This window comes from Coenobita brevimanus, chromosome 79 (assembly GCF_032717465.1).
Source record: "Coenobita brevimanus isolate Jiangsu-jjx chromosome 79, ASM3271746v2, whole genome shotgun sequence".
Classification (NCBI taxonomy): domain Eukaryota; kingdom Metazoa; phylum Arthropoda; class Malacostraca; order Decapoda; family Coenobitidae; genus Coenobita; species Coenobita brevimanus.
The window spans coordinates 1,461,750-1,487,356 of record NC_137032.1 but is presented as its reverse complement, the minus strand read 5'-3'; positions in this window follow the sequence as shown (position 1 = coordinate 1,487,356).

The following is a 25,607-nucleotide window of genomic DNA, read 5'->3' as shown; positions in this document are numbered from 1 at the left end:
GAGGTCCTGAGGAGGGTAAATAATCTTCCCAGAGTCGACATCCCCCTGAGTGGGCAAAGCATATGAAGGATGCTTTCTCAGGCATGGAGGGATACAATTTTTTTTTCCTCATTCATGGACAGATGCAAGTTATTTTTTTTTTATTTTCAATTTTTTTACCCATTTGACTCCTCTCTTGCTTTAATCCCATTCCCTGACTCTGCCCACAGCCTGAAATCAGATGACCTCTTATTGTTTTAATCTTTCAGCCGGAGTGTGTATCATTTTATTCCTGCTGCTTCCAGACGATTGTTTTCAGGTTAAGGGAGCCACCTGGTTATGAAGGGGTTAAGGAAGGTCATAATTAACGTCTAAAATAATAATAATAATAATAATAATAATAATAGTAGTATTAAATTCCTAAGCTGAATAAAACAGTCTCGATATAGCAAGACTTCAGTCAGTATTACGTTCTCGTACTAAAGGTGCTGAGATGGTATAATTCTGGCGACGTGGAGGCGGGTTGTGCTGGTGTGTGTGTGTGTGTGTGTGTGTGTGTGTGTGTGTGTGTGTGTGTGTGTGTGTGTGTGTGTGTGTGTGTGTGTGTGTGTGTGTGTGTGTGTGTGTGTGTGTGTGTGTGTGTGTGTGTGTGTGCGTATTGTTCACGAAAATAAGAAAACAATAGAGAAAGAGCCTGTAAAACTTGTCCCTTCTTAGAAAAGTTACATTAAAAAAACAACCAATCCACTCCCGTTCATTTTGAGATCCCTGTGCATACAGTCAGGAAGAGAAATTAAAGAAAAAGAAAAGGAAAAGAAAAGAGTCAAGAGTTGGCCTTTAGCGTATGAACGACTATGAGCACCAGATGTTACCATGTGATATTGCTACTTATTTTTCTGTCATCCATCTCTAGCCATATGTAACACAGTCCAATCCCTGAGGTTCACCATTCCTCCCACGGGAAACAGATGGCTTACACAACCTCACATGTCACCACTTGGGTATAAATATCGTACCGTCTTTGTGAGGAGTTCATGGTATTACCGGTGTGTTTTTTTTTTTTTTTGACATGGTGGGTTTTGTGAGTTTCCTTTCATTTTTTCTTTCTGTATTTCTGTCTGCCTGTCTGTCTGTTTGTTTGTCTATCTGTCTGTCTTTCTTTTTACGCAATTCAAGAGCTTAAACTGGTCCCTAACTTAGCCTAGGATCCATCTTGTGTCCTAACCACTCGCATTCCACTACTCTACGCCTCGCCCACATCCTCCCTCTAACCACACCAGCCTTCTTTTATCACACAATCGGGGTCGTTACTCATCCTTCAGCGTGGTGCCGCTTGTCTAGCCTCTTAGTCAGCATTCTCAGCAGCATAAACAGCTCAGCATTCGAGACATCAAGCAAGGTAGCACGAAGAGTAAGACATTCTCGAGCCACAAACGATGCAAAAATGATATAAAGATGAGCAGTGGTGCAAGTCTGTCGTGGTAGCTGCAGCATCGTCCTGGTTCAACATATACTTGATTTTAGAGCGGCTTGTTTACGATGGCGATGATCCAGTTTTTGGGACCCTGAAGATGACCTGGGCCTCTCCACACACCTGAAGACACACGGGGGTCAGCTACAAGACAGTTCCGAGAAGAGGCGAGGTTCTTATGCCTTAAAAACGAGTCTACGAGATCTAGCGGTGTTTACGGGAGGGAGCGGGGCATCATCGGCTATAAACAAACGAGTTCTGAAGGCAGCTACTCAACCAATTATGTCCTGTTGGTAATTATTCGCCGATTCCCAGCAGCTGACCACGAGCTGTTGCGGTCAGATGGTAGGGTAAAAGCGGCAACAGAAGCAACAGAGGCAACAGTGGCAACAACACAAGAAAGAGGCAACAGAAGCAACAGAGGCAACACAAGCAAGAGGCAACGAAGGCAACAACGGCAACAGAGGCAACACAAGCAAGAGGCAACAGAGGCAACGGAGGCAACAGACTGGCAGGAGGTGGTAATCATGGACCAGCGGTGGGATTCTGGACCGTATTTACGAAAGAATCAATGTCGTAACTTAGGTTCGTATGCTCGGCGGTGGAGGAAGCCCTAACACCCCTTCCTAAGTGATTTAGTTTGCCTATTACACCTTGCTATGCTCCTCCTCTGTGCTATTTACATCATCCAAATACCACCACTGCAATACCACTCTGCATAAATAACGTACAAAAGGATATTAAATACATATATCTAAAAATAAATGGCAAAGGGAAAGGTGTTAGGAAGCTCACTAACTGACCAGTATACGGGCTCTAGACTCGATGCTCCTTGCTACCAGACGATTTTATTCAACTTAGGAAACGCCACTTGGTTCCCAGATGGACGACGCATTTGCGTCTCTCCACCCAGTTAACAGGGGCACCATAGTAAGCTCCACATCACGCTGTTATTTGGTTATATGGTTACCACCCAACGTTGTAAATGGTTTACTGGGCCGCAGAAAACCATTTGGATGAGAGAAACAGGAAGAGGAAGCCAGACAAGAAAAACAACAATAAAGGTCAAGGAATCAGCAGGTAGCACCACATCAAATGAGTGGATGATGGTCGCCACCACCTACCACGTCATCTGAATGAAGTAGTTAATCATCTCCACCTGAATCACTAAACGCAATCACCTTATGGAATGCTGACGATGACCCAAGTTTTTAAGGCCAATCTAGGCTGACAGGAAGGCTCCACGGGGCCGACCTTACCTGCACATCCCGGAACAAGAATTTCACCTTTTATTACACCGCGTCTTCTTCACACTAGGGCACGATCGACATTCTCCCTCCCAACATATCTAACATGGCTATTTCATGATCGTTTCTGTCGGTTTCAGGCATTTTCAGACTTTTGTTTACAGTTTCACCTATTTTCAGGTTTCTTGGAGGTTTCAACAGTTTCAAGTAATTTCGTGAGGGCTTCTGTCGTCCCCAGCCATTTGATGGTTTTTGCTTCACTAGAGTTTCAACCGTTTCAAGACTTACCTTGGCGGATCAGATCGAACCATTTGTCAGGGAAATATACCGTGTCTCTCGAAGCTGGGGAATATTAGCCACCAACAGAAAGTGGTACGTAAATATGGTGATGTTAGGGGAACTTGCATCCCCGACTGTAGGTTGGGCCGTCAGCATCGGGGGCAGCTGTTCATTAACGAACAGTTAGTGACACCTTAGTACCCGACAAACTGGCACTGCCTTGAGCAAACCCGGTGACGTTGGCTCAGGCGAGTTATAAGAACGGCTAGCATTGGTGACTCATTCACTACAATGACGCAGTGTTAATATTTCCTTGTTATCTCCAGACTATTTTTAATTAAATTCCTTCACTAACGAAACATCCTCCCTACGCTGAATAAGTATCTGGAGGTAACAAAAATAAAGTTGATGACGTGACCGCAACGAAGGCGGTAAACCTCCAACAACTGAGACTTCTCTCCATTGAACAAAGTAGTTCAGCGAAAGTTCAAATAAAATCTCTGGGAGTAACAGCAACACAAAGACACACTCGGGGTAATTTCTGAAGCCTCTGAGCATTAGGATTTCCCTCAGTTAAACAAACTCTTATCGTATTAGCCTGAATAAAATACCAGCCGCTGCCAAAGGATTAATGCGCCTGCCACCATTCGGCCGCGGCCCATCCCTGTAAGGTGGTGCTGGCCACGAGCCCACTAACTGTTCCACGAGTTGTGGTTCACACTCCGCAACGCACCACCGCCCCGCCACCTGGGGCGCCCTCCACCTGTCCCAAGGTGAAGGTTGAGGCGGGGCAAGGGAAGCTGCCCCTGCCTGCAGCTGCTGTGGCAGGAGCTAATAGACGGATCAGATTTCTTTACCCATCGGCAGCAGAAGTGAGAACTTGAACCGTGTAAGCATCCGCGGATAGAGACACTATAATCTCCATTTATGCATTTGTATGTTTCTTGTTCTCTTAACAGACACCTGCTGGGCTTGACACTGCTGGTCTGAGGGTCTTACGGCTCTACTACCGAGGATGGTCATGTACTACCCGCAGATTCGAATATCCACGTGGGGTCTGGAGTCCATGTGATCATAAAATGCAACCAAGGGACGATGGCTCCCAACCAATCCTAAAATTTTCTCAAAGTGGGTTACATGAGGCTGGGGTCTAAAGTCTCGTAGGGTAAGGAGACTCCCTAGCACCTCTTCCTCAACGATTTATTTCCAAACTACCCAGTAATATCATCTTTGTGCTTCCTATGTCTTTCCAATATAAACACAGATCAAAAACACACAGGAATATACTAGCGGAGCAGAATCAGAAATAAACCGGTACGGAAGAGGTGTTAGTAAGCTTCCTAACCACACGAGAATACCGCCTACCGCCCTAGATATTACCATTTTCAACATCGTTCCCTATGGATTGGGAGACTGCAGAGTACTTTTCCATAGTGGTTTCCTTTGCATATTACACAGAAATAAAATAATCTATCTACCTATATATCTATTGCCAGACGCCTTAATAAAATAATGAGTGTATTTATTTGTTATTTAATTACTAGATAAGGCTACGGGGCCACATTAGATTTTAGTTACATTTAGCGTCAAAGTTTAATACAAAAAATAAGTGAGAGAGAGAGAGAGAGAGAGAGAGAGAGAGAGAGAGAGAGAGAGAGAGAGAGAGAGAGAGAAGGTATTCGGGTAATATTACAGTAGCAATAGTGGTATTACCCTACAACGATCTCTGGACCTACAATGATCTCGGTACTGTTCGTGTGTGTGTGTGTGTGTGTGTGTGTGTGTGTGTGTGTGTGTGTGTGTGTGTGTGTGTGTGTGTGTGTGTGTGTGTGTTCGCGTGCGTGTGTACATCAGATTTCTCTACCCTACCGTAAGTGCTGTAAACAATAGCAAGGAAAAACTTATGTGTACCCCAATATGACGCTAATTCAACTTAAATATCCATAATGGGACACAGACACTAATCAAGTACCCACACAAAGAGGCACAATTCTAAACTGCATATTGGAAACTACACACCCATTACCCCCATTCTTTACCGGCAGAAAATGGAGTGTGTTTCCAAATGACGTCGGCATGAAACTAAATATCCGTAATGGCACACACAAACCCTCTTCAAATTACAGACACGCTTCAAAATTGGAAAATATTAGGAACAACAACCTTCATTCCAGCCACGAGAAAATGAGAAACACACTGAGGTGGTTTGGCCATATGGAGAGAATGGAGAGTGAGAGACTGACGAGGAGAGTGTATGTGAGTGAGGTGGAGGGGGAGGCCAAGGATGAGATGGAGGGATGGCGTGGAGAGGTACATGAGAGAGGGGGGCGTGAGCTGGGAGCAGGGCAGTGAAGTGGTGGGGGACAGGGAGACATGGAGGCGATTTGTTTGTGCCCACCCCTTACGGGATGAATAGATACAGTAGATAGACAGACAGAGAAAATGAAGTTTATTTACAAACGCCTGTTGCAAAAAATTTTCGTAAAGGGCTGGAGATACCGTTTCCATTGCCATACAAACTGCTTTCACTGACCCTACAAACTGAATTAATCACAACACAAACTCAGAATCCAAACAAACTGATTTCAGAGACACACAAACTGATTTCAAAGCCACCCAAACTGATTTCAAAGCCACACAAACTAATTTCAGTCACCCAAACTGATTTCACTGCCACCCAAACTGATTTCAAAGCCACCCAAACTCATTTCAAAGCCAAACAAATTATTTCAAAGCCACCCAAACTGATTTCAAAGCCACCCAAACTGATTTCAAAGCCACCCAAACTGATTTCAAAGCCACACAAACTTATTCTAAAGCCACACAAGTTATTTCAAAACCACACAAATTATTTCAAAGCCACACAAACTTATTTTAAAGCCACACAAATTATTTCAAAGCCTCACAGATTACTTTCATAGTCAGTACAAGAAGCTTACCTCTAAAATTGGATAACACCGTGGCTAACATCCCCCATTCTTTCCCAGGAGATGACCCACACCTGTTTCTCCACAAAATGGCTGGGTTGATCTAGCGTTATTAACATTATTCCATGGAGGGATTAGCTCCACCTCCTCTGCACTGATTACGAGGCAGGGTTAATTAAGAACTGCACGCGGTGGGTGAGTTACAGACGGGGGAGACGGCGAGGGTGTGAGGGAAAGGCAGTCACTCCTACCCTAGCCAAGGTCGCACACTGGAGGTACTCAGGGTCCCACATGTCTTTTTTTATTTATCTTATTTATTTACTTTTTGCTATGGACAAACAAAGCACCAATGGCCAAAAACTTTCACACACACACACACACACACACACACACACACACACACACACACACACACACACAAAATGCCCTTCCCATAGAAAAATCGGACAAAAGAAAACCAAGATCAAATCCCATTATTTCCAGATGCCTAGACACATGGATTATAAAGACTGGAGGTCACTGACAGAAAGACAGACAGACTGATGAAGACAATTCCAGACAGACTGAGGACAAAATTCCCTGAGTTTGTTAGTTCCGTAAGTACAAGAAGAATGAGATGTATTGGTTAGCTTTTGCATGAGAAAGTTCGACAGAAAATTGGTGAAAATCTGTAGTTGGATGAATACTGTGTGCCCGCCGTAATGGGAGAGGAATGAAAGAGGATTTATCAGAAGACCAATGACCATTAAATCAGTGACAGTAAAGAGACAAGGGAGAAGCAACACTCCGGCGAAAGGAGAAAGGCTGAAGCGAGTCAAAGAGGAAGGAAACTGGTCAATATCCTTTCCTACGTTATTTATGCAGTGAATGGCGATGTCTGAAGGATTTACATAACACAGATCAGGACAGTAAGCAGCGATAAGCAAAATAAATCGCTCAGAAAAAAGTGTTAGGGCGCTGTATGAGGGCAAAAATAGCAGGGACACATCGAACTGAAGGGACTTATTTTTTTATTCATAAGCACCTCTCTCAGTTGAATTAAATCATCTGAAAGTGACAAAAAAATAATATGGCAAAGTCTGACACGAGTAGCTATGTTTGAGTGCTTGGTTGGTTGCCTCAGCCTCCCCGTTGTGTTGCTTCAGCCATGTTAATCAGAGCTCAGCGTGACCTGTGCCGGAGCTGCTTAATGAATACAGAAGTGATGTAGGGCTGGCGTGCACAGACTCCCACTGAAGAAGAGGTTTTAGTGGTGAGTTACGAGGGTGTGTCATGCGAGGTTCCTACTACCGCTACCACCACCCCCACAACTACCCCTACCACCACCCCCACGACTACTCCTACCACCACCACCACTACTTATTAATCCCTTTCCATCACACCCACCACCATCATCATCAACCGTACTCAGACCAGAGGATGCATTTTTTTTTAATCTCAATAAAATCTACTTATTATTGAGATGTATCCCAATTACTTCCCCACCTGAGTGCATGTTTGTAGTCATGTAATTAGTATGTTGTTTCAATGTCCCTTGAATGATTAAACTGAATGAATTATATCCACAGACTTAATTAAAAGTTATTCGGCTGTGTGGGTACAATTCATTCATAAGAAATTAACTCCCTTCAGTACAGTATCTTCTTCATCTGCCTTGTACCAGACGATATAATTCAGCTCGGCGTAGATATTTCGTGGAGCCTCAGGTGGTCGGGTGGGTAACGTGTGCGTCTACCAGTTCTTTCATTCTGATCCGAATTCAGTCCCATGGGGGGGTGGGGATTTATGAGGCTGAAGTAGTATGTCCTTACAGGTGTTCATAAATATTCACACCCTGTCAAGATTCCATCAGTGGCATGCAGACTCTTATTCACAAACATAGCCACTCCAGTACAATATCCACATGTCTATCCCACACCTATACATGTAGTTCCCACACCTATACATCCAGTCCCCACACCTATACATGCGGCTCCCACACCTATACATGTAGTTTCCACACCTATACATCCAGTTCCCACACCTATACATGTAGTTCCCACACCTATACATGCAGCTCCCACACCTATACATGTAGTTCCCACACTTATACATCCAGCTCCCACACCTATACATGCAGCTCCCACACCTATGCATGCAGTTCCAACACCTATACATGTAGTTCCAACACCTATACATGCAATTCCCACACCTGTACATGCATTGCCCACATCTATACATGTAGTTCCCACATCTATACACGCAGTTCCCACACCTATACACAGCCACTCCAATACCATTCCCACATGTACGGTAGTTCTCACACCTACAACCTTGCTTGAAGCACTAGGTGGGGTGGGGGTGGGTCACTTCTATAACAGGAAGTGGTGTGTGCCTTGGCCCTACGAATCAGTTGCCCCGCAGGACTCGTAAATCAAGTCTTGGATATATCTAGTATCGCTGCCTGCCCATGTAAATCGGGTACGTGTAGACGCTACAGAATGCATATACTGTACAAGCACTCGTATTGGCATCTCGTAATGGAGGGATTATGATCTTTTCACGTGCCCTGACAAAAGAATTACGTCTTTTTTAATTATACTTTAGCTACAAGATGGTATAATTTAGTTAATAAAGAGGCTAGCCCCATCTCAGAGTTTGTCTTGTTTAAATTTATTCTTCCTATCAATATGTGATTTTAATTTATGGGAAACCTATCGTTGTGATGTGGTCAGAAGCGATCTCCACTACCCTCCTGCAAGCGTGGCAGCAAGAGGGTTAAACCAAGTACGTATGGATAAGCTGTTCCTGACACTGTGACGAAAATATGCAAAGGCGCCGGATGTGGGAGGGGGGGGGGAGAAAGGGGGCACTTACCCCTCTTTAATTCTATGTTGGGGACAAACGAAGTTTTTCTTCCCCCACACCCTGTCCATATCCCGCTGTGAACCCATTACAAACATGCGGTACAGCACTAACAAGAAAATTGAGAACATATTATGCTATGGTATGTTATTCTTCACAAAAGCGTGATGATACAATAATCTGTCCAACCAAAACATTAAGGACGATGTGTTAGTTTCTAGGATAGTCTCAATTTATATGGCCAAGAATCTCAAGATAAATACAAGAGTCATTTACGAGTTGCATAACTGCTTTATATTTCTACCAGTGTCGCATCGTTCCCTCCGGCCACTGCATCTAAAGGGTGGCCACATGGCGCAACAACCACCAGTTGTCCTTCCTTAAATATCCATTCCTACACCATAATCTCTACATCCCCCCCCCCTTATTGTATCTCTTTATGTAATTTCCACTCGGTTCTCCTAACATACAGGAGATATCCCTCTCCACCTGCCACTAGAGATTTACTTTTATATACTGTAGTCACAAAATCATTTCCAAATCATATATATTTGGTATAATCTGTACTTTAACCCACACTGCCTCTACTTGGCCTCGTACCCACCCACCCACCCAATCTTTAAATGCTTCCGGCGCTACTGCAGACTGGAGCTCAATTTATAAAGTACTTTGAGCTTAAATTTGCCTGACATTGTTGGTTTATACATGTACCTTGACTCATCCAGCTGCCAAACTCTTCACTAACAACCCACTGTGAATACTTAGGCAAAAATACGACCCAACAAAGTGGTTCATGAAAATAATTTAGTTTTATGGAGACTAATCATTGGGAAAATTGGCCAAGGGTTTAAATTCTTTCATGGATAATTTTCAAAATCACAAAAATGAAAATATGGAGACGGGATGCTAGAACAGGAGGTGGGGGAGAGAGAGGGGGTTAGTGGGGAAGTAGGGGGTTAGCAAGGAGGGAGGGGGTTGGCAAAGGAGGCAGAGGGTTAGCAAAGAGGGAGGGGGTGGCAAGGAGGGAAAGGATAACAAGAAGGAGGGGGGAGTTAGCAGGAAAGGGGTTTGCAGGGAGAGGGGGGGATTCTCAGTAGGAGGCCATCAGGAAATTATTATATTCTTGTATCTATTCATATATGCATCCTTAAAATGTCCGTGGAAATTGAATCTGAGAAGTTATATACGCATTACTGATAAATTAACAACGCGCGCTACTCACCTGCTATTTTCCTCACACACTTCGCTGCTACTCCTCTCAACACAGCCAGGCCAGGTAAACACAGGTGGCCAACTTGCTCTCAGAAGGTGATAGGAATATTGCACACACACACACACACACACACACACACACACACACACACACACACACACACACACACATACACACACACAAACCACCTCTTGAGTACTGCTTAAAGTTGGTAAAAATATCATTCCTTGGTGCTAAGTCAATTTCACAAAGACGGCTAAACCTACTATAAAAAGGTTAGAGAGAGAGAGAGAGAGAGAGAGAGAGAGAGAGAGAGAGACAGACAGACAGACAGAGGGAGAGGGACAGAGAGAGAGAGAGAGAGAGAGAGAGAGAGAGATCAACGGGACCACTAATTCACACTGGTCACAAAAAATATATGCCACAAAAACGACAACAGACGACCCCATATGACCCAATCCTAAGCTCCCTAACACCTTCTCCTAAGCGATTTCTTTTGTCTACTACACCTTGCCGTCCGCTACTTTGCTACTTAAATCATTCTAATATCAACATACTCAGCATAAATAACGTACAAAAAGATATTAGCCAGCCGTATCCAAAAATAAATCTGTGAGGATGATGTGTTAGGGAGAATTCGGACTTTAGTAGCTGAAACCCAGACTCATATGTGTGGACACGGTGGACTGCAGGCTGAAGTTACCCTCCTGCAGACCACGACTCTCCTTTCGGGGGATAGGGAGAAAGTTGAGGGACGTCTGTATAACTGGGGAAGAGAAGCCGACCGGTAATAGAAATGCCACCGAGAGAAGGCGTTACCCTGAATCACCAGCCTAAAACCACAATAAACCTTTTTTCCTCCCGTGCATGACCTCCCTAAGACCGCTAGTTCACCCCCATGTCAGACAGAATGTAAACAGGCACTAAATTATAGGTGTAAATCAGCAGTGAATTTATAAGTGCTGTGAATTATACGGAGTTATATACATTACCTGGCCGTCTGGGTCTTTAATGCAGCCCACTTTTTGTCCCCAAGCACATGTAGTCCTCGAGCAACAGAGATTTGGATGAAGAAGATGGCGAGGAACGAGATATGAGGGTGCTTGGTTTGGTGCTGGAATATTTGACTTGACGAGAGGTCCTGGGTTCGTATTCCTGTTGGTCCAGGAAGCTCCCTATCATCTCCCCCTCGGCGATTTATTTAGATACGGGTGGGAAATATACACTGGTACGTTATTTTTGGAGAGCATGGCCATATTGGAATGATTAAATAATACAGAACAGGATTAAGGTACAAATGTATGAGAGACAGAGTTAAAGGACACCAGGAATTTAAGTGAAGATGGTGTGGTACGTGATGAATACATGTTTTAGAGGCGACAGTAAGCGCGTTGGGGCATATGATTTCTTTCTCGTCTGCCTCGTTTGGCGAAATTATATTCAAAGATGTTGATTAAATACGTTCAATCGGTTCATTCAGGGTGTATCCGAATCTCAACTCTTCGTAGTGCGTATGGCTATGGACTAACTATTGACGATGAGTGTATCTGTTTTAAGGCTAGGAAAATACATGAGGGTACTTTCTTTTTCAGTTACCCCACCCGACCCTAGAGTCAAGGCAAGTGATCTATAGGCTCAACCGGTTCATTTAGGGTGTCCGAACCTCGACATTTGACGGGACGAACCTCTGACCGCGACTGTGCCGTTGAGAGGGCATTAGGCACGTGGAGGCTTATTATTTTTTTCTCTTGCCCCGCCCGAACCTATACTCAAAGATGGAGATCAATAGGTTTGGTCGCTGATGGGCTGTTCGGAATGTCGCTGGGCCTCTCCGACTCACTGTCTTGTTTCTGAGGCCGTCCATCACGTGTTTAATGACCGTTCTCTTGTTTCTAACTGCTTCTTATTTACATACCGCCAATTGGTGCTCTTAACTGCTGCCTGCTTCCACTGGTTATGGGCTCTCCTCTCATCTGGACTCTTGGTTAAGTCAGTCCCCCCTCCTCGCCCTCTTTCTCTTCCCCTTCCGCTTCCCCTTCCTGCCTCCTCCCCCACACTCCCTGACCCTATGCCACCTCCTCTACCGGCTATCCTTTACCTCTACGGTCATTATACAAAAGATCTCGCTTCTTTAATGGTTTCTCATGTTCATCTCTTTTCATTCATCGTTTCTTCTCTTCAAATGTTTTCTTCTTCACCTTCTTCTTTCCTTGCTTCATCATCATCATCTTCTTCACCTCCTTCTTCTATTTCTCTCTTCTTTCTTCATCTTCTTTTCTTTAAACAGTAAAAGTACGTCATGCTATATCTTCCTCTGCCTGCTCCCTCCTTTCCTCTTTAATATGCCCACTTCTTCGTTTTTACTTCTCTCATTCTTCAACATTCTTATCGTCTTCAGTTTCCTGCTACTTTCCTTCTTAAACATCTACCATATTATTTCTTAATCACCTCTTCTCTTCCTTCCTTCATAAATTCCTCCTTCTTCCTTCCGTCATTTCTTTCACCCCTGATTCCTACATTCCTTTTGCCATCATTTCTTATTCATTTTCTCCCTCAGTTGGAGTCCATTGCATTACTTCCCTGGAAAATACTCGTCCTTCTTCCTCTCCTTCTCTCCTTCCTTACTACCCCTTGCCCTTCACTCCTCCTTCCTTCATTTCCTTCCTTTCTGATTCCTACATTCCCCTTGTCTTCACTTCCTACTCCTTTTCTCCCTCAGTCGACGTTCATTATATTATTCATAGCCTCTCTCCTTCGCTGCTAAACAACCTTCCTTCTGCTTTTCCTTCTTTCCTTCCTTCCTACCCTTCGCCCTACGTTCCCCTTGATTAACTTTTCCTCAATCTCCAACCTACGTCAACATCTGTAGGATTCCAGAAGCTTATATGATGTGTTGATGAATGTGTGGCCCAATTTTAGCCTTTGGATCCTTCTTCCTCGCATTAAAAAAAAAAAAAAACTGGGAATGCAGTTGATAGGTCTAGCACTTAATGCATTTTCTTTCCTTATTCTTAGAGGAGGAGGAGGAAGATAATGATGAAGGTATAAATGATGACGATGATAATGACGACTAGGGCGATAATGATGAAGATGATGATGATGATGATGATGATGATGATGATAATGATGATGATGATGATGATGATGATGATGATGATGATGATGATGATGTTCTTCGTTTCATCCACTCTTTTCTTTCTTTCCTGTTCCCTTGCTTTCTCACAGTTCTTGCTTTTTCCGCTATCTATCTATTTTTTTCCTCCACGTCCCCTCTTCCTTTTCCTGATAACTATTCTTATTCTTGCCTTTCCTTCCTTCTCTTTTTCCTACATTCCTCTAGCCCTTCATTCCAGCTCTCTCTCTCTCTCTCTCAAAAAAAAAAAAAGGCAGTTTCTACAACCCCATTCAGAATACTGACGTCTCTCTCTCTCTCTCTCTCTCTTTCTCTCTCTCTCTCTCTCTCTCTCTCTCTCTCAAAAACATCACAGACGATCTTTTTTTACCCTCCGACTTAGAGACAGTCGACGATTTTCCTTCTTGCTTTCAACAGAGGATTTTTCTCAGCTTACGACGCACACTCTCGTAGAAAAGGGGTTGAGGAAGCTCCCTAACACATTTTCCTAAGTGATTTAATTTGGCTTATTACGCCTTACTCTCCTGTGCTAAATAAATCCTTTTCATAATCGCCATACGCTGCCTCAATAACGTACAAGAGGATATTAACCAGTCATAGCCCAAAATAAATCGGTAAGGAAGAGGTGTTAGGAAGCTTCCTTACCCGACGAGAATGCCGCCTCAGTACGATGTGTTCAGTAAGAATTTTCCTTGTTCTTCCTGGCCCATCGTTCTTATGCGGATGAAGTGTTTTTTTTTAACAATTATGGTGGCGTTCCTCTCAAGCTGTTGGTAGGTAGGTAGGTAAGTAGGTAGGTAGGTAAGTAGGTAGGTAAGTGGGTAAATAGGTAGGTAGTAAGCAGGTAGGTATGTAGGTAGGTAGGTGGGTAAATAGGTAGGTAGTAAGTAGGTAGGTAGGTATGTAGGAAAGTAACCATGTAGGTAGGTAGGTTAATTAGCAAGCAGGTGGGTAGGTAAGCAGGTTTGTCAGCCAGCGGGATGGGAATTTAGTTAACAAGCCGGAAAGTAGGTAGGTAGGTACGTAGGTTAGTTAGCAAGCAAGTAGGACGGTTGGTAGAGGAGTAAGCAAGCAGGTAGGAAGGTTAGTTAGCAAGCAGGTAAGTAGGCAGCTTTGTTAGTTAGCAAGCAGGTAGTGTAGGTAGATATGTTAGTTACCTAGCAAGTAGGTCGGTAGGTAGGCAGGTTAATTAGCAAGCAGGTAGATAGGTAGGTATGTAGGTTAATTAGCAAGTACGTAGGTAGGCTGGTTGGTTTGCAGGCATGAAGGGAAGTAGGTAAGTTAGTCAGCAAACAGGTGGGTAGCTTGGTAGGTAGGTTAGTTTGCAAGCAGACAGGTAGGTAAGTAGGCAGGTAGGCAGGCAGGTAAAGTGACTGGTTGGCAGGTAGATAGGTAGGTAGGTAGTTAAGAAGGTCGGGTTTTCTTCACTAATTTGGGGCTGTAGCTTGCCATCGTGTGTGTGTGTGTGTGTGTGTGTGTGTGTGTGTGTGTGTGTGTGTGTGTGTGTGTGTGTAAAACATTGCATTTATATTATACACACAACAAATCCACTTCATTTACTATGCTGACTCACTGATGACAAATGAGTGTGCTGGTGTGGAACTGAAATTCATACTGAAATGTGGCCGTATTAGTTTTTCAGGCAGATGGTGTTTGTGTTGTCATTGTGGTTAAAATGTATGGTTGTGGTGGTGTTAGTGTTGTTGCTGCGGCTGTGGTGGCGGTGGCGGTAGAGAGAGATTCTGTCCTTATCTACATCGTTCATCTTATTTATATCGGCTGTTGCTGGTGCTTCTTATGCTCTCTCTCTCTCTCTCTCTCTCTAATTTATGCATGTCTATCAGGCTAAGACTCTTCCCTCACTATTCATTTAGCACTGTCTTCAATTTATAATATTTCATGCCTCTCGCACATTCTTCTCTCTCTCTCTCTCTCTCTCTCTCTCTCTCTCTCTCTCTCTCTCCTAGGGCATTCATTTAGCAGCGGCACATATTTTAATCTGTCCTGCCGTAACTCACTGCCACCCATCCTTCCTTCATGATCTTCTAGCAATATAATGCCTCTGCAACTTATTACAGATTGCAACATTGCTTACACACTCCTCTTCATCCTTGCTTCGTCCTGACCATTCACCTCTTCATGATCGTGTCAACCTCAGTATTCAATTGCAGTTGATGGTGGATTTTTTTTTTTTTTTTTTTTTTACTGTCAGAAGTAAGGTTAAGAAATGTGATGAACAGGGAGCAGAGATGTGTGTGTGTGTGTGTGTGTGTGTGTGTGTGTGTGTGTGTGTGTGTGTGTGTGTTTTACTGTCAGAAGTAAGATTAAGAAATGTGATGAAAAGGGAGCAGAGATGTGTGTGTGTGTGTGTGTGTGTGTGTGTGAGAGAGAGAGAGAGAGTGAGAGAGAGAGATCTAACTACAACAACTACTAGGCAAATCAATAATACCTGTAACCCTTTCCCTGTTACCCCTTGACTTCTCCTAAACATAAAATAATCGTCTAATACCAGTCTGAACCAGGTACCGTACCCTTAATAGCTACAGGTAGGGATTATTCTGAGATTAAATCGTCTGCTGCATTTGTCTATAGCAGATCTGAGGTTAATTAATCGTTTGTATGAGGTTAATCGATAGTTGGCAGCGCAATGGCAGCTGTGAATTTTCTCTAGATAAAATCGTCTGGTGTTGATCTGAGGAAATTAAGTAGGGGTTCAAACAGCAGGGGGAGAGTAGAACCTTTCGGACCGTATGTAGTGCACTTTATTCACGGCATTAAATGTAAGAACGAGTTTATCCTTGGCGCATTTCGCTTGGGATTAGCATAGACTAGAGGGCTGGCTGGCTCATCTCACTCACCAACCTTGTAATCTACCTCTAATCAAGCTCAGACCCTCAGCTTAACCCTTCCTGTGTGCTGACCTCTTCGTTTCACTTATTCCTGCTACTTTAGTTCCTTTACCTTAACTTGGCCCAGGTTTTCGACATTTCGTATCTTATTTCACGTCGCTCAGTGGCGGAAAAGGACACCTCTACGGTTCCACATCCTTACCACAGCGGTTCTTCGTGACTAGCATCATATGCTAGCATTAATCTCTCGCTACAGCTCAGGATTCATGAGGGAGGGATGGTAATTTTAGGCCAGGATGGAGTAAAAACGGTCTATCTGTCTCACATAATCCCAGACTTCAATTATGACAACTACTATATACTTGCCACCATCAGACGAATTTCCACCTCCCCCCTCCCACTCGCCACAACAAGGAGCTGTTCTACCTGAAGGGAATATCGGTTCTCAACACAGGACAGTCATGCAGGGCGATTGCTTGTTTGTGGTCGATGGGTTTACTCAGTCAGGCAGACCATGGTTACACAACAACAACAACTATATGAGGTCCTTGTCATATAAGTAAAACTGGATGGTTCGCAGGAGTACACTAAGAATTTCAAAAATCGAAAATTAAAAGGACTCCTCTATTTCCCCCCTCCTTAACAAAGCCATTAATCAGTGCTTTGAACGAGACTCTCTGGTGTTGGCAAGAACAGACTATAAACTAAAAAGCAAAAAAACAAAAAACAAAGATCCATTCGTAAAAAAATATAAACACGCAAAAAAGAAAAAAAAAAAATCGTCCCTCCCTTCTAACAATGCGTTGAACAAAGTCGTTCGGCTGTATCAAGAACACGATAAAAAGTAGGAAATAAGTTAAAAAAAAAAAATCCAGTGGTCTTTCTCTACGTACCATTACACCCTGCGTAGAACAGAATCATCCGGCGTTAACGAGAATACACTAAAAACTAAGGAATGAAAATAAAAGGGATTCCTCTGGTCTCTCCCTCCCTCACTTAGCCATTAATCAGTGCCTTAATTACCAGTAGGAAAGATGGCGAAACAGATACTGGACGTGATAAAGATAAGAAGCTTCATGGCGCACAGGGCTGGCGGAGGTGGGGGGCAAGGTGGGAGGTTAGTGGGGTGAGAGAGGTTCGTGGGGTTATGGGGGGACTGAGTGGGGTTGGAGGGGTGAAAAGTGATGGGAGATTGGTGGGGTGAGAGAGGTTCGTGGGGTTATGGGGGGACTGAGTGGGGTTGGCGAAAGGAAGGAGTGATAGGGGGCTGATGGGGAACTGAGAGGGATTGGCCAAGGGGAGAGTCGATGCTGATTGAAGGGGAGTTCTGGGGATGGTAGGGAAATCTGTGGGAGTTGATGAAGAGGCTGGTGGGGGGACTGAAGGGGGATTGGTGAGGGACTGAAAAAGATGTGGCACAGGAACTGGTGGAGGACTGAGCAAGGAGGAGGTGCGGATTACGGAGGGGACGATAAGGGATTAGAAAGGGATTTTGGCGACGGGACTGAGAGGGGGAGTTGGTGAAGACGCTAGTGGTGATGTGGGGGGGAGGGGATGAAAGAGGGATTGGGTGAGAAGATCAGGGGTGCTGTAGGGGTCGACAGAGAGGTTGGTGAGGGACGGGAGGGGCGTAGGAGGGAACTGGTGGAGAGATTCGTCTGTAAGGGGGGTTATCTAGCCTCACCCAGGCTGGCCTCGTGGTGGTCTCGCCTCATTCCTGGCATGTTTCCTCGTCCTCGTTAAGATTCGGTTGTAAGATGCAGAGGAGGAAGGGAGTCTTAAAATGTCCTAAAGATGTAGTAACCCTTCCGTTGCTATGAATGTAGGATTTGGTGTCAGACGGTTTTATACGCCATGTCTGAAAAATGTCTTCCAAACTTCAGGAGGTTATCAAATTACTGAGTTAAAAATACCATATCTACACAGGTCAAATTCTCAACTCTTAGAACTGCAATTAATGATGATCGTATGGTTGACAAACGCCTAATTCACCCAGATCGCCAGTAACTGTAGCTGATATTTCCTCGGACACCCTGTTCTGCGGAGAAAAATAAGAAGCTGTGATGTGTGTGTGTGTGTGTGTGTGTGTGTGTGTGTGTGTGTGTGTGTGTGTGTGTGTGTGTGTGTGTGTGTGTGTGTGTGTGTGTGTGTGTGTGTTAAATAACCCTTCGACTGCTATGGACGCACTAATGGATATCAGACGAATTTCCTTTGTAGAGAGAAATGACACGATGTGGTGTGCCGGGGGAATGAGGATGCAGGCTGTCAGATGTAACTCTTTTTTACTGTTATGAAAGCACGTTGGTCTCTCATTTACGCTAACGGCACGATTATACAAAGGGCGATTAACCTTTTTGCTATTTCAGACGCGTTTAGGTACCGTATTTTATTTAGGCTAAAACCAGACGATTATCTTGAGAGGTGATGTGATGGCTTCTTAAATTTGGATTCCTCTTTGTTCAGTTGTTACCGAAGAGGAAACATTCTATAAACTGTCAGCCTTGGGTTCTTTCTCTGTATTCCTTTTTACATTAACAAACAACCAGAAAAACTAGAGGGCTTCAAGGATGAGCTTTACTCGTCTGGAACTACCAAAAATGAAATATAAAAGACGACATCACAGTGAAAGGGTTAGACGAAAGAAGATGACTTTTTTTTTTTTAATCTCTTCTCAGTCAAGGATCTCCTATCTCGAGTCAAACACCCAGGCGGTAGCGAGAAGAAAAGAGTCCGGCGGTGGTAAGAATAAACAGAAAAGAAAAGAAAAAAAGGTCGTCATAATACTCAGTTAAATACACCTCATAAATTTCACCCTTCATTACAAGAGGACTCTCCTGGGACATATAAAGTAGTCTTACGCCAAGAAATATAGCATGAATAAAAGTGGGCATGGCAAGCAAAAACTGAAAAATGAAAAAAAATCCTGGTATTAAATGAGCTAAAGGAAATTGCTTCTAACCATTTCATTCCCAGTAGTCTTGCTGAAGGTTTAATTACAGTCGTTTGGTGGTGGCACGATTGAACGAATTATAATCCATAGAGCCATTGCACAAGAGGAGTTAAGCCCTTCACAACCATGGACCTCTAATAAACTGACCAAAATCGTCTGGCGATGGAAGAACATAAGTGCTAGGAAGAGGTCAAATGGCGAAGGAAGAACGTAAGTGCCAGGAAGGAGTCAAATTAATAAAATGAACTTCCTTTTATTGAAGTGGTTAATCATATTGCTCCTACTTCCGTCACGCAACAGATCCTTCATTACATCAATAAAATGGTTCAGCTTCAGCAACAATGAATAACTAAGCGCTACCATATCATGTACTTAACTCTCTGGACACTACGGACGCGTATAGGTAACAGACACTTCCTCTGGTTACCATCGAACGATTTTACTTACCTGAAGGAAATCGAAGAAATCAATAGGTTATCAAGTACGGTACCCGATGAACCCTTTCCCTGGTTTAGGTACTTAAATCTGACTAACTTCTATCGATTTCATTCATCTAAACGACTTTCCAACAGTCAAGAGTTAAGTATGAAAATTCTGATCACTTAACTAAAGCATGCTAATAGGAATTTATGTACGCTACTGTACATTAATGAAGGAAACACTAAATATATTGAGTCTGTTCGTTACTATCGCCAGGATACAAGTAAAAGGGGCACACATTCTCTAAGTCAACTATAATCCCCAATTCTTCGCATATAGAACACTCGTTGACATAGCATTCTCTCAGTCAGCTACTCCCGCACCCCGCCCAAATTCACTGTATATTAGAGGGACCCACGACATCCAGAGACACAGTTTGACGTGTAACAGGAGTATGGACAGAGTAACCCCAAAATTCTCTGCCAAATCCAGCACGTCCATCTCATAAGCTGCCTTTTTTACGTCGTTTTTCGGTTAAAGTCAAGAGTAGTTTACGGAAAAATATGCCTAAGAAAGCTCCACTGCCACCCATAAATCTGATGTGCCAGTACCAATTTACAGTACCAAAAGAATGGGGATTGTTGGGATATTTTGGACCACATCCCTGGGTGGTGATAAGGACTGCCTGAACCGATGCGAGTCTTCGAGATCAGTGGAGTTGTGGCGTCATCCAGAGCTCCAGGTATTCCAATGTCCACTCATTAGCCCATGGACTCGTCTGGGTGATGGCCCCTCCGACATCTTACTTGCAGCTTATATCACAGTCTGGAATCCCATAGCGACAACTCGGAGTCCCCAGCCTTGAGGACCGTACAGTTATGGTCAATATTTCCTTTACGGCAACGGTAGCGGTCAGTTTCACCTTACCGCCTTCGAGGTGAGGGACCCCGAGGACAGGCTACCATGCTTATGGGTAAATGACCTGCCTGCGCCCGTGGTGATGTTACTGCACGTGAGTAAAAAGCCTCCAACCTCCTTCGGGACTTTTGAACTCAGGAACTTTGGTGTCTTTAAAACCTAGCTCTCATATTCTCGAAGGCATATCAGCACTTAAAGATACCTCGCCTTCGCTTCATGATTTCTCTTTTTTCTTTTCTTATTTTAATGTCAACAGAAGAACCAAACTCCAAGAGCCTGCAAAGCTGGTCACTTCCGTAAGGGGATGAACACGCGAATACCAGAATCAAAATCCGTGTAGTTTGAGATGAATAAACAACTTCCGTTCAAATGACCGTGTGTGTGTGTGTGTGTGTGTGTGTGTGTGTGTGTGTGTGTGTGTGTGTGTGTGTGTGTGTGTGTGTGTGTGTGTGTAGGTAGGTACGAGTAGAGGAGGTGGCTAGACGTGGGTGTTGGGGGGGTCGGTACGCACACACAGCCCCAGATCAAGTGATTAAATGCTAATTAACCACCGCGATAACATCTTCATTGCCCCTGGAACGATTACGGGAAGGCTGCGGGGTAGTGAGGAGTCTGGCTGCTGAGAGAGATCATTAGAGCATTCCTGGCCCTAGTCAAGCTTCATCCTCAACACGTTATTGCACAAGAACCTCCCTGTACTGTAAAGGCGCGGGCGAAGAGGGTTGATAAAAAGGAGCAGGCGTGTATACATGAACCCATAAACTGAGAGGGTAATCTTCACTGTTTCTGTTTAGGTGGATTATTTGGTGTGTGTGTGTGTGTGTGTGTGTGTGTGTGTGTGTGTGTGTGTGTGTGTGTGTGTGTGTGTGTGTGTGTGTGTGTGTGTGTGTGTGTGTGTGTGTGTGTGTGTGTGTGTGTGTGTGTGTGTGTGTGTGTGTGTGTGTGTGTGTGTGTGTGTTTTATCTATCAGTAACTAAACTCTGAAGGCTCACTGCTTTCAATCTGACATCCAAACCACCTTGTGTCAAAATATGCAAAGTAATACGTAAAGCAACTCAGCCATCAAAACACCGATTAGTTCTGAAGAAAAAGATCACTACTTTTATCTGTGGCCATATTTAACATTCATATATAAATTGCTTCTGAACTTGGCAGCTACTGACTCTATTCTAAGCCTTCCAATGTTAAGATATTATTAAGCGGAACATATTCATAGGGGAAGCCTTAATAGAATTCATATACTCGTACACCCATATGAGAGAGAAGAGGATTGAGTCATGCAACACAGACTCAACAATGCAACGTTGCTAATCCCGTGTGCAGTACATAAACTATAGGAATTCACTGGGATTACTTGAGAGAGAGAGAGAGAGAGAGAGAGAGAGAGAGAGAGAGAGAGAGAGAGAGAGAGAGAGAGAGAGAGAGACAGACAGACAGACAGACAGACAAACAGACAGAGACAGAGAGAGAGAGAGACCTACACCACGCTGATCCCTGTTTCCTGTATACCGCTCCTATGTACACGTCATTTTACTCATGTCAATAAACGTGTATGTGAGTGAGGTGGAGGGGTAGGGGGGGACCGAGGATGAGATGGAGGGGCGGAGTGGTGAAGGAATATGAGAGAGGGTGGCGTTACTTGGGGGGAAGGCAGTGTAATGGGAGGGGACAGGGCAACATGGAGGCGATGTGTTTGTGGCCACCCCTACGGAATTTAGGCGTCTGGATATAGATAGATAGACAGACAGAAAGACAGATACATAGACAGATGGACAGAGAATAAGTGTCTATCCAAATGCTGGGATTAACTCTTCCACCACTACCGACTTTTTTTTTTTTACTACTTAGTGCACATGCATATTTTTTGAACTTAGAAAATATTAATTCAACTCATGATTTTAATATATTGTGTTACCTACTTGCTACACTAATCAGGTTACCAACTTAGTCTGACATTACGTAAAATATATAAATCTGCCGTGTGGTAAATAAATGCTCGTGCGAAAAGGGTACATGACACACGACACATGATACACGGAGAATGACACATGACACACGGAGAATGACACACGATACATGACACACGGAGAATGACACACGACACATGATACAACACATGACACAAGACACACGGTGAATGACACGACACATGACACACAGCGAACAACACACGACACATGACACACGGAGAATGACACACGACACACGGCGAATGACACGACACATGACACACACAGCGAATGACACATGACACACGGCGATGCAGCTGTTCCGCCTTCAGTAGCGAAACACGGGGAGGCAAAGGAGGGGGGTGTAAGTGAGTGCAAATCTCAGTGTGTGTCAGAATCCATACTCAGCCTTTGTTTTGATCCGAGACACCAAACCCAGTATCTCGCATCCACGCTTTTTTTGGCTAACGACCGTAGATACTGGGGTGTGAATGAGTAGTATTTCACGTCCAGTATTGCTCACAGAGGCCAGAATTACAAGGGGAAGGCAAGTAGGGAGGGGAGAGGAGAGGGGTATTGGAGTGGTGAAAGAGTATTGGTGAGGGTGCAAAAAAGGGGTAGGGTATTGGTGGGTGGTGTAGTGGGGGACATGGAAGTAAAAGGGGTGGTAGTGGAGATGGTGGTGAGGGGAGGGTATTGGTGGGAGGTGCACTGGGGGGCATGGAAGTAGAAGGGGTGGTAATGGAGATGGTGGTGGGGGGAGGGTAATGGTGGGAGGTGCGGTGGGGGGCATGGAAGTAGAAGGGATGGTAGTGGAGATGGTGGTGGGGGGAGGGAGGGGGCCAGGGAGAAGGAATGGTACTGGTGGTATTTTGGGGGAAAGCATTAGTAGTAGGTGCAAGGATGGGGTGCAGGGGGATGATGGAGTGGCTTTAGAAGTGGTGATGGGGGAGGGGATGAGGGATGAGGACATTGAAGAAGGGGTACGAGAGAGACGGGAAGCAAGGGATGTACTGGTAGGGGTGGTACTGGGATTTTTTTTTTTTTTTTTTTTTTTTTTTTTTTTAAGGGTTGGTATTAGGTGGGCGCGGCGTAAATGGACCAGATTCTAATGACCCCTTCCAGCTGAAAAACCGTCTAATTAGCAACTGTACGTCAAGATTTAATTAAAGAAATTTCACTTTACACTGGACATTACCCGGGCATGATGATACGCGCTCCATGACTGACAGCCCGGCAGGTGCTTGCTCGCCTCTCATCCTCGTTACAATTATCCCTTGCTCTAACACTCTCACCTACCTGCTTTCTCTCTCTCTCTCTCTCTCTCTCTCTCTCTCTCTCTTCTCTCTCTCTCGGTGCAGAGCAAATCGCCAGGGAAAAGGTGCTGCAATCTTTTTACTTTGTCTGCCTATCTATCTATCTATAGTCAGACGCCTTAATCCCATAAGGGGTGGCCACAAACAAATCACCTCCATGTAGCCCTGTCCCCCGCCATTTCGCTGCCCTACCCTCTGCTTGGTCTAAAATTGCCATCCCTTCATCTGGAAAACTGAGTGATAACAACACAGTAACACTAGAGCGCTGTGCTAGTCACGAGGAAGTGCTATGGAAAGGAGGTAAGCCGCAGCACTGACGTTTTCTGAGCTACGTGAAACAAGCTGCAAACGGACGAAAATCTGGGCCAAGTTTACGTGAAAGAACTATGGTAATCTCCTAAGCATATGAGAATTTCGGCCTGAGAGTTACGCTACGAGCAGATAATGGCACACTGTGAAAGCTACTCTGGGTCGAGGTTCACAAACTTACGATTTACTCCCTGTCGTAAGATGTCTTTTAAGAGAATGGATAGGGAAAGGAAAGTGAATCATTCTTCCCATGTCTTCTCCCTATACTTATACATCTTCCTCAGGTCATGTTTCTGGTACCGGGCCTCAGAGGAGGAGGAGGAGGAGGAGGAGGAGGAGGAGGAGGAGGAGGAGGAGGAGGAGAAGGAGGAGGAGGAGGAGGAGGAGGAGGAGGAGGAGAAGGAATAGGACGACGACGACGACGACGACGACGACGACGACGACGACGATGTAAACGTTCCATTACTATTCGACTAAAAAGAGGAACAACAATATTGTTAAAAATCTGAGTAACCTAGTACAAGTGAAGCAGTTATCATTATCCACAGCTGTTCAATAATGCATTTTCGGTTGCAGAATCAATAAGCAGCGTTGGTCCGTGTGATGTAGCAATTGCCGGGGCTAGCGGCTGCCCTGTTCTGTGAGTAGCAATGGGAGATTATGCTAATGCTGGCCGTAATGATGGTTATGGCGATAATGGAGGCTGGATGATGATGGTGATGGAGAGTGCCTTGTTCACCATTAAAGCAGAGGGCCTCGTACCGCAACGTCCGCACCGCCAGGCTCATCGTTGCCAAGTTAGCGTTTTTTCCTGCTTGATCTACCTACTCACACATCCAATTAACGACGATCTTTTACGACGAGCGACAGTAAATCTAGCAATATTTATAAAAACTACAGGGTTTGGGGGATCTTTTAGAAACAACACCCTTCTCTCCAATGGTCTTCTTCAGATTTTTTTATATATTTTTTCTAGATCAAAAAATACCGGTACTGATTTCCATTTAGTCAGAACTGTTAAACGGGTGACTACAAACGATCCAGCGATATTTGAAGGGATCTGTACGAAATTTTAGAAAGAGCTATGTTGATTTTGGTTTTTTCTAGTGATTTTCTGTATTAAATTTAGCGATATTAGTGAAATTAGCTTTGGCAACTCCACCTAGAGCACAGTATTTATTCGCACCGCTGGTAATGGTAGTAATGAGGCTTTGATGGGTGAGGAAGGGGGTGGTGGTGACGGTAGAGCTTGGAGAGGAAGAGATTGAGGGGAAGGGAGGGGGAAAGGGTAAAGCTCCAGGGAGGGGGTAAGAGAGAAAAGGATCGCCCACCTAAAGTCGCAAGAAGGTAGCAGGGTAAATAAAGACATAAATAAAGGGGTGGTAAGTGAGTGTGGTGATGGTGACTGAAGAAGGCAGAGGGCAGGAAGAGTGAGGGTGAGAGTGCTAGGGTGAGAGTGCTCGGGATGGGAGCGCTAGGGGTGAGAGCGCTACGGTGAGAGTTCTAGGGTGAGAGTGCAGGGTGAGAGTGCTAGGGGTGAGAGTGCTACGGTGAGAGTGCTAGGGGTTAGAGTGCTAGGGGTGGGAGTGCTAGGAGTCGCTCACGTGATGATAAAATCGTCTGAAGGTTGCAAGAGTACAGACGGAGAGGGTGTGTGGCGAGTGACTGACAAGATGGTGACAAGGAGCATGGATACGGGAGAGGAGGGGGAAGAAAGGTGAATGGGAAGGGGTAGATGGGATTATAAAACCGCATGTAAGTAGAAAGTAGAAGCAGATATAAGTGTTGCAATAAGGGAGTTTG